Below are 12,966 nucleotides of genomic sequence, written 5' to 3'. Positions count from 1 at the left end.
CTGGCTGCCAGCTATCTGCAGACGTTCGCACTTTCGGAGCAGGGCTGTGATAGGAGCCTGGCAGGGACACCACCATTCCCAGCATGCGTTTGAAGTTTCAAGTGGCAAGATAAGCAAGCAGCCCCATTCTCTGTGCCTCTATGCGAACAGTGCCATGGGCAGATGAGGCTGAGCAACAGCTTTCCAGGCTAGCCCCTTCTGGCTGCCAGCTATCTGCAGACGTTTGCATTTCAAGAGCAGGGCTGTGAAAGGAGCCTGGCAGGGACACCATCTTTCCCAGGCTACGTTTGAAATTTGAGGTGGCAAGACAAGCAAGGAGCCCCATTCTCTGTGCCTCTGTGCGAGCACTGCCATGGGCAGATGAGGCTGAGCAACAGCTTTCCAGGTTAGCACCTTCTGGCTGCCAGCTATCTGCAGACGTTCACACTTTCGGAGCAGGGCTGCGAAAGGAGCCTGGCTGGGACACCAAGTTTCCCAAGCTACGTTTGAAGTTTGAGGTGGCAAGACAAGCAAGGAGCCCCATTCTTTGTGCCTCTGTGCGAGCACTGCCATGGGCAGATGAGGCTGAGCAACAGCTTTCCAGGCTAGCCCCTTCTGGCTGCCAGCTATCTGCAGACCTTCGCATTTCAAGAGCAGGGCTGCGAAAGGAGCCTGGCTGGGACAGCATCTTTCCCAGGCTACGTTTGAAGTTTGAGGTGACGAGACAAGCAAGGAGTCCCATTCTCTGTGCCTCTGTGCGAGCAGTGCCATGGGCAGATGAGGCTGAGCAACAGCTTTCCAGGCTAGCCCCTTCTGGCTGCCAGCTATCTGCAGACGTTCGCACTTTCGGAGCAGGGCTGTGATAGGAGCCTGGCAGGGACACCACCATTCCCAGCATGCGTTTGAAGTTTCAAGTGACAAGATAAGCAAGCAGCCCCATTCTCTGTGCCTCTATGCGAACAGTGCCATGGGCAGATGAGGCTGAGCAACAGCTTTCCAGGCTAGCCCCTTCTGCCTGCCAGCTATCTGCAGACGTTCGCACTTTCAGAGCAGGGCTGTGATAGGAGCCTGGCAGGGACACCACCATTCCCAGCATGCGTTGGAGGTTTCAATTTACAAGATAAGCAAGCAGCCCCATTCTCTGTGCCTCTATGCGAACAGTGCAATGGACAGATGAGGCTGAGCAACAGCTTTCCAGGCTAACCCGTTCTGGCTGCCAGCTATCTGCAGACGTTCGCATTTCAAGAGCAGGGCTGTGAAAGGAGCCTGGCTGGGACACCATCTTTCCCAGGCTACGTTTGAAGTTTGAGGTGGCAAGACAAGCAAGGAGCCCCATTCTCTGTGCCTCTATGCGAACAGTGCCATGGGCAGATGAGGCTGAGCAACAGCTTTCCAGGATAGCACCTTCTGGCTGCCAGCTATCTGCAGACGTTCGCACTTTCGGAGCAGGGCTGCGAAAGGAGCCTGGCTGGGACACCAACTTTCCCAGGCTACGTTTGAAGTTTGAAGTGGCAAGACAAGCAAGCAGCCCCATTCTCTGTGCCTCTGTGCGAGCACTGCCATGGGCAGATGAGGCTGAGCAACAGCTTTCCAGGATAGCCCCTTCTGGCTGCCAGCTATCTGCAGACTTTCACACTTTCGGAGCAGGGCTGCGAAAGGAGCCTGGCTGGGACACCAAGTTTCCCAGGCTACGTTTGAAGTTTGAGGTGGCAAGACAAGCAAGGAGCCCCATTCTCTGTGCCTCTGTGCGAGCACTGCCATGGGCAGATGAGGCTGAGCAACAGCTTTCCAGGATAGCCCCTTCTGGCTGCCAGCTATCTGCAGACCTTCGCATTTCAAGAGCAGGGCTGCGAAAGGAGCCTGGCTGGGACACCATCTTTCCCAGGCTACGTTTGAAGTTTGAGGTGACGAGACAAGCAAGGAGTCCCATTCTCTGTGCCTCTGTGCGAGCAGTGCCATGGGCAGATGAGGCTGAGCAACAGCTTTCCAGGCTAGCACCTTCTGGCTGCCAGCTATCTGCAGACGTTCGCACTTTCGGAGCAGGGCTGTGATAGGAGCCTGGCAGGGACACCACCATTCCCAGCATGCGTTTGAAGTTTCAAGTGGCAAGATAAGCAAGCAGCCCCATTCTCTGTGCCTCTATGCGAACAGTGCCATGGGCAGATGAGGCTGAGCAACAGCTTTCCAGGCTAGCCCCTTCTGCCTGCCAGCTATCTGCAGACGTTCGCACTTTCAGAGCAGGGCTGTGATAGGAGCCTGGCAGGGACACCACCATTCCCAGCATGCGTTTGAGGTTTCAATTTACAAGATAAGCAAGCAGCCCCATTCTCTGTGCCTCTATGCGAACAGTGCCATGGGCAGATGAGGCTGAGCAACAGCTTTCCAGGCTAGCCCCTTCTGGCTGCCAGCTATCTGCAAACGTTCGCACTTTCGGAGCAGGGCTGCGAAAGGAGCCTGGCTGGGACACCAACTTTCCCAGGCTATGTTTGAAGTTTGAGCTGGCAAGACAAGCAAGCAGCCCCATTCTCTGTGCCTCTGTGCGAGCTGTGCCATGGGCAGATGAGGCTGAGCAACAGCTTTCCAGGATAGCCCCTTCTGGCTGCCAGCTATCTGCAGACGTTCACACTTTCGGAGCAGGGCTGTGATAGGAGCCTGGCTGGGACACCACCATTCCCAGCATGCGTTTGAAGTTTCAAGTGGCAAGATAAGCAAGCAGCCCCATTCTCTGTGCCTCTATGCGAGCACTGCCATGGGCAGATGAGGCTGAGCAACAGCTTTCCAGGCTAGCCCCTTCTGCCTGCCAGCTATCTGCTGACGTTCGCACTTTCGGAGCAGGGCTGCGAAAGGAGCCTGGCTGGGACACCAACTTTCCCAGGCTACGTTTGAAGTTTGAGGTGACAAGATAAGCAAGCAGCACCATTCTCTGTGCCTCTATACGAGCACTGCCATGGGCAGATGAGGCTGAGCAACAGCTTTCCAGGCTAGCCCCTTCTGGCTGCCAGCTATCTGCAGACGTTCGCACTTTCGGAGCAGGGCTGTGATAGGTGCCTGGCAGGGACACCACCATTCCCAGCATGCGTTTGAAGTTTCAAGTGGCAAGATAAGCAAGCAGCCCCATTCTCTGTGCCTCTATGCGAACAGTGCCATGGGCAGATGAGGCTGAGCAACAGCTTTCCAGGCTAGCCCCTTCTGGCTGCCAGCTATCTGCAGACGTTCGCATTTCAAGAACAGGGCTGCGCAAGGAGCCTAGCAGGTACACCATCTTTCCCAGGCTACGTTTGAAGTTTGAGGTGGCAAGACAAGCAAGGAGCCCCATTCTCTGTGCCTCTGTGCGAGCAGTGCCATGGGCAGATGAGGCTGAGCAACAGCTTTCCAGGCTAGCCCCTTCTGGCTGCCAGCTATCTGCAGACGTTCGCACTTTCGGAGCAGGGCTGCGAAAGGAGCCTGGCTGGGACACCAACTTTCCCAGGCTACATTTGAAGTTTGAGGTGGCAAGACAAGCAAGGAGCCCCATTCTCTGTGCCTCTGTGCGAGCACTGCCATGGGCAGATGAGGCTGAGCAACAGCTTTCCAGGCTAGCCCCTTCTGGCTGCCAGCTATCTGCAGACGTTCGCACTTTCGGAGCAGGGCTGTGATAGGAGCCTGGCAGGGGCACCACCATTCCCAGCATGCGTTTGAAGTTTCAAGTGGCAAGATAAGCAAGCAGCCCCATTCTCTGTGCCTCTATGCGAACAGTGCCATGGGCAGATGAGGCTGAGCAACAGCTTTCCAGGATAGCCCCTTCTGGCTGCCAGCTATCTGCAGACGTTCGCATTTCAAGAGCAGGGCTGCGAAAGGAGCCTGGCTGGGACACCATCTTTCCCAGGCTACGTTTGAAGTTTGAGGTGGCAAGACAAGCAAGGAGCCCCATTCTCTGTGCCTCTGTGCGAGCAGTGCCATGAGCAGATGAGGCTCAGCAACAGCTTTCCAGGCTAGCCCCTTCTGGCTGCCAGCTATCTGCAGACGTTCGCACTTCCGGAGCAGGGCTGTGATAGGAGCCTGGCAGGGACACCACCATTCCCAGCATGCGTTTGAAGTTTCAAGTGGCAAGATAAGCAAGCAGCCCCATTCTCTGTGCCTCTATGCGAACTGTGCCATGGGCAGATGAGGCTGAGCAACAGCTTTCCAGGCTAGCCCCTTCTGGCTGCCAGCTATCTGCAGACGTTCACATTTCAAGAGCAGGGCTGCAAAAGGAGCCTAGCAGGTACACCAAGTTTCCCAGGCTACGTTTGAAGTTTGAGGTGGCAAGACAAGCAAGGAGCCCCATTCTCTGTGCCTCTGTGAGAGCACTGCCATGGGCAGATGAGGCTGAGCAACAGCTTTCCAGTCTAGCACCTTCTGGCTGCAAGCTATCTGCAGACGTTCGCACTTTCGGAGCAGGGCTGTGAAAGGAGCCTGGCTGGGACACCAACTTTCCCAGACTACGTTAGAAGTTTGAGGTGGCAACACAAGCAAGCAGCCCCATTCTCTGTGCCTCTGTGCGAGCACTGCCATGGGCAGATGAGGCTGAGCAACAGCTTTCCAGGATAGCCCCTTCTGGCTGCCAGCTATCTGCAGACGTTCGCACTTTCGGAGCAGGGCTGTGATAGGAGCCTGGCAGGGACACCACCATTCCCAGCATGCGTTTGAAGTTTCAAGTGGCAAGATAATCAAGCAGCCCCATTCTCTGTGCCTCTATGCGAACAGTGCCATGGGCAGATGAGGCTGAGCAACAGCTTTCCAGGCTAGCCCCTTCTGGCTGCCAGCTATCTGCAGACGTTCGCATTTCAAGAGCAGGGCTGCGAAAGGAGCCTGGCTGGGACACCATCTTTCCCAGGCTACGTTTGAAGTTTGAGGTGGCAAGACAAGCAAGGAGCCCCATTCTCTGTGCCTCTGTGCGAGCACTGCCATGGGCAGATGAGGCTGAGCAACAGCTTTCCAGGCTAGCCCCTTCTGCCTGCCAGCTATCTGCTGACGTTCGCACTTTCGGAGCAGGGCTGCGAAAGGAGCCTGGCTGGGACACCAACTTTCCCAGGCTACGTTTGAAGTTTGAGGTGGCAAGATAAGCAAGCAGCACCATTCTCTGTGCCTCTATACGAGCACTGCCATGGGCAGATGAGGCTGAGCAACAGCTTTCCAGGCTAGCCCCTTCTGGCTGCCAGCTATCTGCAGACGTTCGCACTTTCGGAGCAGGGCTGTGATAGGTGCCTGGCAGGGACACCACCATTCCCAGCATGCGTTTGAAGTTTCAAGTGGCAAGATAAGCAAGCAGCCCCATTCTCTGTGCCTCTATGCGAACAGTGCCATGGGCAGATGAGGCTGAGCAACAGCTTTCCAGGCTAGCCCCTTCTGGCTGCCAGCTATCTGCAGACGTTCGCATTTCAAGAACAGGGCTGCAAAAGGAGCCTAGCAGGTACACCATCTTTCCCAGGCTACGTTTGAAGTTTGAGGTGGCAAGACAAGCAAGGAGCCCCATTCTCTGTGCCTCTGTGCGAGCAGTGCCATGGGCAGATGAGGCTGAGCAACAGCTTTCCAGGCTAGCCCCTTCTGGCTGCCAGCTATCTGCAGACGTTCGCACTTTCGGAGCAGGGCTGCGAAAGGAGCCTGGCTGGGACACCAACTTTCCCAGGCTACATTTGAAGTTTGAGGTGGCAAGACAAGCAAGCAGCCCCATTCTCTGTGCCTCTGTGCGAGCACTGCCATGGGCAGATGAGGCTGAGCAACAGCTTTCCAGGCTAGCCCCTTCTGGCTGCCAGCTATCTGCAGACGTTCGCACTTTCGGAGCAGGGCTGTGATAGGAGCCTGGCAGGGGCACCACCATTCCCAGCATGCGTTTGAAGTTTCAAGTGGCAAGATAAGCAAGCAGCCCCATTCTCTGTGCCTCTATGCGAACAGTGCCATGGGCAGATGAGGCTGAGCAACAGCTTTCCAGGATAGCCCCTTCTGGCTGCCAGCTATCTGCAGACGTTCGCATTTCAAGAGCAGGGCTGCGAAAGGAGCCTGGCTGGGACACCATCTTTCCCAGGCTACGTTTGAAGTTTGAGGTGGCAAGACAAGCAAGGAGCCCCATTCTCTGTGCCTCTGTGCGAGCAGTGCCATGAGCAGATGAGGCTCAGCAACAGCTTTCCAGGCTAGCCCCTTCTGGCTGCCAGCTATCTGCAGACGTTCGCACTTCCGGAGCAGGGCTGTGATAGGAGCCTGGCAGGGACACCACCATTCCCAGCATGCGTTTGAAGTTTCAAGTGGCAAGATAAGCAAGCAGCCCCATTCTCTGTGCCTCTATGCGAACTGTGCCATGGGCAGATGAGGCTGAGCAACAGCTTTCCAGGCTAGCCCCTTCTGGCTGCCAGCTATCTGCAGACGTTCACATTTCAAGAGCAGGGCTGCAAAAGGAGCCTAGCAGGTACACCAAGTTTCCCAGGCTACGTTTGAAGTTTGAGGTGGCAAGACAAGCAAGGAGCCCCATTCTCTGTGCCTCTGTGCGAGCAGTGCCATGGGCAGATGAGGCTGAGCAACAGCTTTCCAGTCTAGCACCTTCTGGCTGCAAGCTATCTGCAGACGTTCGCACTTTCGGAGCAGGGCTGTGAAAGGAGCCTGGCTGGGACACCAACTTTCCCAGACTACGTTAGAAGTTTGAGGTGGCAAGACAAGCAAGCAGCCCCATTCTCTGTGCCTCTGTGCGAGCACTGCCATGGGCAGATGAGGCTGAGCAACAGCTTTCCAGGATAGCCCCTTCTGGCTGCCAGCTATCTGCAGACGTTCGCACTTTCGGAGCAGGGCTGTGATAGGAGCCTGGCAGGGACACCACCATTCCCAGCATGCGTTTGAAGTTTCAAGTGGCAAGATAATCAAGCAGCCCCATTCTCTGTGCCTCTATGCGAACAGTGCCATGGGCAGATGAGGCTGAGCAACAGCTTTCCAGGCTAGCCCCTTCTGGCTGCCAGCTATCTGCAGACGTTCGCATTTCAAGAACAGGGCTGCGCAAGGAGCCTAGCAGGTACACCATCTTTCCCAGGCTACGTGTGAAGTTTGAGGTGGCAAGACAAGCAAGGAGCCCCATTCTCTGTGCCTCTGTGCGAGCAGTGCCATGGGCAGATGAGGCTGAGCAACAGCTTTCCAGATAGCCCCTTCTGGCTGCCAGCTATCTGCAGACGTTCACACTTTCGGAGCAGGGCTGTGATAGGAGCCTGGCTGGGACACCACCATTCCCAGCATGCGTTTGAAGTTTCAAGTGGCAAGATAAGCAAGCAGCCCCATTCTCTGTGCCTCTATGCGAACAGTGCCATGGGCAGATGAGGCTGAGCAACAGCTTTCCAGGCTAGCCCCTTCTGGCTGCCAACTATCTGCAGACGTTCGCATTTCAAGAGCAGGGCTGCGAAAGGAGCCTGGCTGGGACACCATCTTTCCCAGGCTACGTTTGAAGTTTGAGGTGGCAAGACAAGCAAGGAGCCCCATTCTCTGTGCCTCTGTGCGAGCACTGCCATGGGCAGATGAGGCTGAGCAACAGCTTTCCAGGCTAGCCCCTTCTGCCTGCCAGCTATCTGCTGACGTTCGCACTTTCGGAGCAGGGCTGCGAAAGGAGCCTGGCTGGGACACCAACTTTCCCAGGCTACGTTTGAAGTTTGAGGTGGCAAGATAAGCAAGCAGCACCATTCTCTGTGCCTCTATACGAGCACTGCCATGGGCAGATGAGGCTGAGCAACAGCTTTCCAGGCTAGCCCCTTCTGGCTGCCAGCTATCTGCAGACGTTCGCACTTTCGGAGCAGGGCTGTGATAGGAGCCTGGCAAGGACACCACCATTCCCAGCATGCGTTTGAAGTTTCAAGTGGCAAGATAAGCAAGCAGCCCCATTCTCTGTGCCTCTATGCGAACAGTGCCATGGGCAGATGAGGCTGAGCAACAGCTTTCCAGGCTAGCCCCTTCTGGCTGCCAGCTATCTGCAGACGTTCGCATTTCAAGAACAGGGCTGCGCAAGGAGCCTAGCAGGTACACCATCTTTCCCAGGCTACGTTTGAAGTTTGAGGTGGCAAGACAAGCAAGGAGCCTCATTCTCTGTGCCTCTGTGCGAGCAGTGCCATGGGCAGATGAGGCTGAGCAACAGCTTTCCAGGCTAGCCCCTTCTGGCTGCCAGCTATCTGCAGACGTTCGCACTTTCGGAGCAGGGCTGCGAAAGGAGCCTGGCTGGGACACCAACTTTCCCAGGATAGATTTGAAGTTTGAGGTGGCAAGCTAAGCAAGCAGCCCCATTCTCTGTGCCTCTGTGCGAGCACTGCCATGGGCAGATGAGGCTGAGCAACAGCTTTCCAGGATAGCCCCTTCTGGCTGCCAGCTATCTGCAGACGTTCGCACTTTCGGAGCAGGGCTGTGATAGGAGCCTGGCAGGGGCACCACCATTCCCAGTATGCGTTTGAAGTTTCAAGTGGCAAGATAAGCAAGCAGCCCCATTCTCTGTGCCTCTATGCGAACTGTGCCATGGGCAGATGAGGCTGAGCAACAGCTTTCCAGGCTAGCCCCTTCTGGCTGCCAGCTATCTGCAGACGTTCACATTTCAAGAGCAGGGCTGCAAAAGGAGCCTAGCAGGTACACCATCTTTCCCAGGCTACGTTTGAAGTTTGAGGTGGCAAGACAAGCAAGGAGCCCCATTCTCTGTGCCTCTGTGAGAGCACTGCCATGGGCAGATGAGGCTGAGCAACAGCTTTCCAGTCTAGCACCTTCTGGCTGCAAGCTATCTGCAGACGTTCGCACTTTCGGAGCAGGGCTGTGAAAGGAGCCTGGCTGGGACACCAACTTTCCCAGACTACGTTTGAAGTTTGAGGTGGCAAGACAAGCAAGCAGCCCCATTCTCTGTGCCTCTGTGCGAGCAGTGCCATGGGCAGATGAGGCTGAGCAACAGCTTTCCAGGCTAGCACCTTCTGGCTGCCAGCTATCTGCAGACGTTTGCACTTTCGGAGCAGGGCAGTGAAAGGAGCCTGGCTGGGACACCAACTTTCCCAGGCTACGTTTGAAGTTTGAGGTGGCAAGACAAGCAAGCAGCCCCATTCTCTGTGCCTCTGTGCGAGCACTGCCATGGGCAGATGAGGCTGAGCAACAGCTTTCCAGGCTAACCCCTTCTGGCTGCCAGCTATCTGCAGACGTTCGCATTTCAAGAGCAGGGCTGTGAAAGGAGCCTGGCTGGGACACCATCTTTCCCAGGCTACGTTTGAAGTTTGAGGTGGCAAGACAAGCAAGCAGCCCCATTCTCTGTGCCTCTGTGCGAGCACTGCCATGGGCAGATGAGGCTGAGCAACAGCTTTCCAGGATAGCCCCTTCTGGCTGCCAGCTATCTGCAGACGTTCGCACTTTCGGAGCAGGGCTGCGAAAGGAGCCTGGCTGGGACACCAACTTTCCCAGGCTATGTTTGAAGTTTGAGCTGGCAAGACAAGCAAGCAGCCCCATTCTCTGTGCCTCTGTGCGAGCTGTGCCATGGGCAGATGAGGCTGAGCAACAGCTTTCCAGGATAGCCCCTTCTGGCTGCCAGCTATCTGCAGACGTTCACACTTTCGGAGCAGGGCTGTGATAGGAGCCTGGCTGGGACACCACCATTCCCAGCATGCGTTTGAAGTTTCAAGTGGCAAGATAAGCAAGCAGCCCCATTCTCTGTGCCTCTATGCGAGCACTGCCATGGGCAGATGAGGCTGAGCAACAGCTTTCCAGGCTAGCCCCTTCTGCCTGCCAGCTATCTGCTGACGTTCGCACTTTCGGAGCAGGGCTGCGAAAGGAGCCTGGCTGGGACACCAACTTTCCCAGGCTACGTTTGAAGTTTGAGGTGGCAAGATAAGCAAGCAGCACCATTCTCTGTGCCTCTATACGAGCACTGCCATGGGCAGATGAGGCTGAGCAACAGCTTTCCAGGCTAGCCCCTTCTGGCTGCCAGCTATCTGCAGACGTTCGCACTTTCGGAGCAGGGCTGTGATAGGTGCCTGGCAGGGACACCACCATTCCCAGCATGCGTTTGAAGTTTCAAGTGGCAAGATAAGCAAGCAGCCCCATTCTCTGTGCCTCTATGCGAACAGTGCAATGGGCAGATGAGGCTGAGCAACAGCTTTCCAGGCTAGCCCCTTCTGGCTGCCAGCTATCTGCAGACGTTCGCATTTCAAGAACAGGGCTGCGCAAGGAGCCTAGCAGGTACACCATCTTTCCCAGGCTACGTTTGAAGTTTGAGGTGGCAAGACAAGCAAGGAGCCCCATTCTCTGTGCCTCTGTGCGAGCAGTGCCATGGGCAGATGAGGCTGAGCAACAGCTTTCCAGGCTAGCCCCTTCTGGCTGCCAGCTATCTGCAGACGTTCGCACTTTCGGAGCAGGGCTGCGAAAGGAGCCTGGCTGGGACACCAACTTTCCCAGGCTACATTTGAAGTTTGAGGTGGCAAGACAAGCAAGCAGCCCCATTCTCTGTGCCTCTGTGCGAGCACTGCCATGGGCAGATGAGGCTGAGCAACAGCTTTCCAGGCTAGCCCCTTCTGGCTGCCAGCTATCTGCAGACGTTCGCACTTTCGGAGCAGGGCTGTGATAGGAGCCTGGCAGGGGCACCACCATTCCCAGCATGCGTTTGAAGTTTCAAGTGGCAAGATAAGCAAGCAGCCCCATTCTCTGTGCCTCTATGCGAACAGTGCCATGGGCAGATGAGGCTGAGCAACAGCTTTCCAGGATAGCCCCTTCTGGCTGCCAGCTATCTGCAGATGTTCGCATTTCAAGAGCAGGGCTGCGAAAGGAGCCTGGCTGGGACACCATCTTTCCCAGGCTACGTTTGAAGTTTGAGGTGGCAAGACAAGCAAGGAGCCCCATTCTCTGTGCCTCTGTGCGAGCAGTGCCATGAGCAGATGAGGCTCAGCAACAGCTTTCCAGGCTAGCCCCTTCTGGTTGCCAGCTATCTGCAGACGTTCGCACTTCCGGAGCAGGGCTGTGATAGGAGCCTGGCAGGGACACCACCATTCCCAGCATGCGTTTGAAGTTTCAAGTGGCAAGATAAGCAAGCAGCCCCATTCTCTGTGCCTCTATGCGAACTGTGCCATGGGCAGATGAGGCTGAGCAACAGCTTTCCAGGCTAGCCCCTTCTGGCTGCCAGCTATCTGCAGACGTTCACATTTCAAGAGCAGGGCTGCAAAAGGAGCCTAGCAGGTACACCATCTTTCCCAGGCTACGTTTGAAGTTTGAGGTGGCAAGACAAGCAAGGAGCCCCATTCTCTGTGCCTCTGTGAGAGCACTGCCATGGGCAGATGAGGCTGAGCAACAGCTTTCCAGTCTAGCACCTTCTGGCTGCAAGCTATCTGCAGACGTTCGCACTTTCGGAGCAGGGCTGTGAAAGGAGCCTGGCTGGGACACCAACTTTCCCAGACTACGTTTGAAGTTTGAGGTGGCAAGACAAGCAAGCAGCCCCATTCTCTGTGCCTCTGTGCGAGCACTGCCATGGGCAGACGAGGCTGAGCAACAGCTTTCCAGGATAGCCCCTTCTGGCTGCCAGCTATCTGCAGACGTTCGCACTTTCGGAGCAGGGCTGTGATAGGAGCCTGGCAGGGACACCACCATTCCCAGCATGCGTTTGAAGTTTCAAGTGGCAAGATAAGCAAGCAGCCCCATTCTCTGTGCCTCTATGCGAACAGTGCCATGGGCAGATGAGGCTGAGCAACAGCTTTCCAGGCTAGCCCCTTCTGGCTGCCAGCTATCTGCAGACGTTCGCATTTCAAGAACAGGGCTGCGCAAGGAGCCTAGCAGGTACACCATCTTTCCCAGGCTACGTTTGAAGTTTGAGGTGGCAAGACAAGCAAGGAGCCCCATTCTCTGTGCCTCTGTGCGAGCAGTGCCATGGGCAGATGAGGCTGAGCAACAGCTTTCCAGGATAGCCCCTTCTGGCTGCCAGCTATCTGCAGACGTTCACACTTTCGGAGCAGGGCTGTGATAGGAGCCTGGCAGGGACACCACCATTCCCAGCATGCGTTTGAAGTTTCAAGTGTCAAGATAAGCAAGCAGCCCCATTCTCTGTGCCTCTATGCGAACAGTGCCATGGGCAGATGAGGCTGAGCAACAGCTTTCCAGGCTAGCCCCTTCTGGCTGCCAGCTATCTGCAGACGTTCGCATTTCAAGAACAGGGCTGCGCAAGGAGCCTAGCAGGTACACCATCTTTCCCAGGCTACGTTTGAAGTTTGAGGTGGCAAGACAAGCAAGGAGCCCCATTCTCTGTGCCTCTGTGCGAGCAGTGCCATGGGCAGATGAGGCTGAGCAACAGCTTTCCAGGCTAGCCCCTTCTGGCTGCCAGCTATCTGCAGACGTTCGCACTTTCGGAGCAGGGCTGCGAAAGGAGCCTGGCTGGGACACCAACTTTCCCAGGCTACATTTGAAGTTTGAGGTGGCAAGACAAGCAAGCAGCCCCATTCTCTGTGCCTCTGTGCGAGCACTGCCATGGGCAGATGAGGCTGAGCAACAGCTTTCCAGGCTAGCCCCTTCTGGCTGCCAGCTATCTGCAGACGTTCGCACTTTCGGAGCAGGGCTGTGATAGGAGCCTGGCAGGGGCACCACCATTCCCAGCATGCGTTTGAAGTTTCAAGTGGCAAGATAAGCAAGCAGCCCCATTCTCTGTGCCTCTATGCGAACAGTGCCATGGGCAGATGAGGCTGAGCAACAGCTTTCCAGGCTAGCCCCTTCTGGCTGCCAGCTATCTGCAGACGTTCGCACTTTCGGAGCAGGGCTGCGAAAGGAGCCTGGCTGGGACACCAACTTTCCCAGGCTACATTTGAAGTTTGAGGTGGCAAGACAAGCAAGGAGCCCCATTCTCTGTGCCTCTGTGCGAGCACTGCCATGGGCAGATGAGGCTGAGCAACAGCTTTCCAGGCTAGCCCCTTCTGGCTGCCAGCTATCTGCAGACGTTCGCACTTTCGGAGCAGGGCTGTGATAGGAGCCTGGCAGGGACACCACCATTCCCAGCATGCGTTTGAAGTT

The sequence above is a fragment of the Opisthocomus hoazin genome, chromosome 30, assembly GCF_030867145.1.
Source record: "Opisthocomus hoazin isolate bOpiHoa1 chromosome 30, bOpiHoa1.hap1, whole genome shotgun sequence".
Lineage (NCBI taxonomy): Eukaryota > Metazoa > Chordata > Aves > Opisthocomiformes > Opisthocomidae > Opisthocomus > Opisthocomus hoazin.
Note: the sequence above shows the minus strand (reverse complement) of the source record.